Raw genomic sequence first — 4,076 nt, 5'->3', positions numbered from 1 at the left:
AAAGATGCTCAAAATACCACACAATTGCACTCATCTTACATGCTGGTAAAAAGTAGTGCTTGAAATTCTCCAAGCCAGGCTTCAATAGTACGTTAACCATAAACTTCCAGACGTTCAAGCCAGATTTAGAAAAGACAAAGAAACCAGAGAAAAATTGCCAACATCCATTGGATCATCAAAAAAGCAAGAGAGTTCCAGAAAAACATCTACTTCTGCTTTATTGACTATGCCAAATTCTTTCACTGTGTGGATCACAAAAAAATTGTGGGAAATTCTTCAAGAGATGGAATACAATACCACCTGACCTTCCTCTTGAGAAATCTGTATGCTGGTCAGGAAGTAACAGTTAGAACTGAACATGGAACAAACTGGTTTCAAATAGGGAAAGGAATACGTCAAGTCTGTATATTGTCATCCTGCTTAAATATAACTTATATGCAGAGTTCATCATGCAAAATGTGAGGCTGGATGAAGCACAAGCTGGAATCAAGATTGCTGGGAGAAATATCAATAACCTCAGATATGCAGATGATACCACCCTAAGGGCAGAAAGTGAAAAAGAACTAAAGAGCTTCTTGTTGAAAATGAAAGAGGAGAGTGAAAAAGTTGGCTTAAAGTTAAAAATTCAGAAAACTAAGATCATGGCATCCAGTCCCATCACTTCAGGGCAAATAGATAGGGAAACAATGGAAACGATGACAGTCTGTATTTTCTTGGGCTCCAAAGTCACTGCAGATGGTGACTGAGGCCATGAAATTAAAAGACGCTTGCTCCTTGGAAGAAATGCTATGACCAACCTAGACAGCATATTAAAAATCAAAGACATTACTTTGCCAACAAAGGTCCATCAAGTCAAGACTATGGTTTTTCCAGTAGTCGTGTATGGATAAGAGAGTTGGACTATAAAAAAAGCTAGCACCAAAAACTGATGCTTTTGAGCTGTGGGGCTGGAGAAGGGAGAAGAGTCCCTTGGTGTGCAAGGAGATCAAACCAGTCCATCCTAAAGGAAATCAACCCTGAATATTCATTGCAAGGACTGATGCTGATGCTGAAGCTCCAATACTTTGGCCACCTGATGTGAAGAACTGACTCATTTGAAAAGACCCTGATGCTGGGAAAGATTGAAGGTGGGAGAAGACATGGATGACAGAGGATGAGATTGCTGGATGGCATCAACGATTTAAAGGATTGGAGTTTGAGTAATCTCCAGGTGTTGTTGATAGTCAGGGAGGCCTGGCATGCTGCAGTCCATGGGTTCACAAAGAGTCGGACACAACTGAGTGACTGAACTGAACTAACTGAAATTTCAATGTATTCAAGTCCTATAATCAAGAAAAAACTATACAACACATGTTAATCATATTGCTTAAAACAAACAAACAAACAAAAACAGATGTTGTTTGCCAAGGAAGAAATATAGGAAAGACATATTTCTCATTTAAAAAAAAATGTAAGCAAGAAAAAAACTAAAAAATTAAATACTGAAAGAAAACAAAAGCCAATCTAGAATTCTATATGTAGCAAAAAGATCTTTCCAACTTGGGTTAAGAAAATAGATTTTATGCACAAAGGCTAATATAAATATGCATATGTCATGTATATATACACATATGCATATAAATATGAGCATAAGAAGATGTATACTATCACATATAGGAAGTCTTTTAGTCTTGAAAAACATCATAACAGAAAAGAATCTAGATTAATATAAAAGAAAGAAGAAAATAGGCAATAATAATTAAAGTTTAAAATTAATGTTTTAAATTTCATTAAATATTACGATAGCTTGAATGCAAATAATAGTGTACTCTAAGCCTATAAAATAAGCTTTAAGTGCATGACAACAATAGCTCAAAAATTAACTGATAAAAGTGTACTAATGCAAATACACTATTGTTTTTTTTTTAATTTTATTTTATTTTAAATTTTACATAATTGTATTAGTTTTGCCAAATATCAAAATGAATCCGCCACAGGTATAAATGTTGTCACACAACATATAGCATGAAATAATACAGTATGAATGAAAACTAAGGTAAGTTACTGCTATACACTATATACTACAAACCATAAAACAATCATTAAAATAAGTGAATAGCTAATAAACAGAATGAAGTGAAGTGAAGTGAAGTCGCTCAGTTGTGTCCAACTCTTTGTGACTCCATGGACTATAGCCAACCAGGCTCCTCTGTCCATGGGATTTTCCAAGGAAGAGTACTGGAGTGGGTTGCCATTTTCTTCTCCAGGATATCTTCCTGACTCAGGAATTGAACCCAGGTCTCCCTCAGGGTAGGCAGACGCTTTACCGTCTGAGCCACCAGGGAAGTCAATAAACAGAATAAGATGTTATTAATTTTACATAACTTTGCATAAATAATACTAAATTAGGCAGAAAACAGGTATTAGAAAAAGATGCCTGATAGAAAACAAAGACAAAATGATATAACAAAGACAAAGTGATACAATAAAATCTAATCACATTCAATATAACAATCCAAATCTCCAATTAAATGGCAGAGAATGCCAGATTTGTTTCTTTCAGAAAGGAATATACAACTATATGCTATCCAAGCAAACACACAAATAAGTTGAAAATGAAAGAATGGTAAAAGAAATTTATTAATCAAAAGAAAGCTAGAATGTCTATTACTAACAGAATCAATTTCTGAGAAAAGAATATTACCACTAATAATGAAAGTCACTTAATAAGGATAGAGGGATCAAATTATTTATATTTATAATGCAAATAATCCTAAATATTTATCTACCTAAGTATATTTTCAAAATACATGAAGCAAAATTAATAAACTGACAAGGAGAAATAGACAAATTCATACTACAGCTGAATATTTCAGTAGCCCTCTCTTAGTTAACTAAAGAAGTATAGTGTAGTATATCAATGAGATTATAGAAGATAGAGTGTAGGACAACATTATTAAACTGAGCTAAATAACATTAATAGAACACTATATTCAGCAACACCACAATATAGATTCTTTGAAAAAAGCATAATATTTTTTTACTAAAAATAAGTTATATTAAATTTAAGGCATTCAACTAATAAAGAATGTTCTTTGGCACAATGGTATTAGACATCAATAACAGACATACTTTTTCTTGAATTTGACCATATATTTGGAAACTAAGTAATGCAATTCAAAACTGCATGTGAGTCAAAGAAGAAAACTTAAAAAAAAAAAAAAAAATGAAACTAAGGATACCACAATATAGGACATGCCTTTAGAACATTATATATAAAATATGTATAACACAAAATAACTATGAAAATAATAAAGGCTTCCTATGAAAAGAATAAAGGCTTCCAATCAATGAATTCTATTCTGAGAATTTGAATAAATAGGACAAATTTAAAGAAATTAGAAGAAAGAAAATATCAGAGTCAAAAATCAGTGACATAGAGCAAAGAGTATTTTTTTAAAAATCAAGACCTATTTTGTTGAACATATCAATAAAACTCATACATACACAGAATATTAAAGGGGAAAATAAAAGATACACCAAACTGTAAGGAATAAAGCAAGTTATATCACTGAGACATATATAGATATTAAAAAGATAGTAAAGGCATATTATACATAAACTCATGCCAATAAACTGACAGATTAAATGTACAAGTTTCTCAAAAGAAACAAATTGACAATACTTATTCAAGAACAATTGTCCTGAATAGTCAATTGGTAAAAAACCATTTGAATATGCAGATAAAATCACTCTCATATATAAAATTCCAAATCTATAAATGTTTAAAGAAAATTATAAAAATGCCACAACAATTTATGCAGAATCTAAAAGATAATTTCCAATTAATTTATCATTACCATGATACCAAAACCATATAGACAGTACAAGAAAATTTCAGAGAAGTGATTTTTATAAACATAAATAAATTAGCAAATTGTATCCAAGAAAGAACTAAAGTATTCATATACCATGACCAAATGGGATTTATCCCATCTATGCAAGAGTTAAAAAAATCTGAGATTAATGTAATACAGCATAACAACAGACTAAAAACGAAAGTACACAGTAATATATCAATAGATGCAAAAAAAAAT

Source organism: Bos mutus, chromosome 1, assembly GCF_027580195.1.
Source record: "Bos mutus isolate GX-2022 chromosome 1, NWIPB_WYAK_1.1, whole genome shotgun sequence".
Lineage (NCBI taxonomy): Eukaryota > Metazoa > Chordata > Mammalia > Artiodactyla > Bovidae > Bos > Bos mutus.
This window is presented reverse-complemented; position numbering follows the sequence as displayed.